The following is a 695-nucleotide window of genomic DNA, read 5'->3' on the forward strand; positions in this document are numbered from 1 at the left end:
CCCCTGCCTCCCAAAAGCCTTGCGGCATCCAGCTGCCGGCTGGGCCCCTCCGCGGGTCGCCGGGGTTTCGTTGCTGGGTTAGTTTACGAGGGTTGACGGGCGACGGCTGGATTCGGGACGCCGGGGCGGCGCGTGGTCATCGAGCAGGCCGCTCTTCGCAACATCCGTCATTAACTGCCGGTTTCGCTTCTGAACAGGTCGGGGGGGAAATCGTCGTCGGCAACAGCGCAGCAGGTGCCCGGTGCTTGGGCGACTCGCCCCCTTCTGCGGTTCAGCGGAACGGGGCGGCGAGGGTGGAACAGACCGGCCGCTCGGAGGTCTCTGCGCTGGCAGCCGTGTACCGGGAAGCCCCTACCCCAGCCACGCTGACGGCTGGATTTACGCCCTTTCCGGATTTATACCCTTTCCTTTGGTTCCATAGCTCCTTAACTCCTTATTCACGCTACGTTAAGACTCCTTCGCATAGGTACCAGTCCATCTCCAAGGTCCCAGCTCTATAAATGCTGTTAAGTTGGCCGTATATAAACCCTACTCTACTTTAAAAACACCTACAAGCCCTGGGGCTGCGGTTTCTGTAAACGCAGCACTCCCAGCTCCTGGCTGCCTGATTCAGACTCGTCCCTCGTAACACTTGGCTGAGCAAACGCTGAGGCCTTCGCACCCCTAATCTGCAAAGTTCCCCGAAAATGCAGGTC

This window comes from Aptenodytes forsteri, unplaced genomic scaffold (genome assembly GCF_000699145.1).
Source record: "Aptenodytes forsteri isolate BGI_AS27 unplaced genomic scaffold, ASM69914v1 Scaffold391, whole genome shotgun sequence".
Lineage (NCBI taxonomy): Eukaryota > Metazoa > Chordata > Aves > Sphenisciformes > Spheniscidae > Aptenodytes > Aptenodytes forsteri.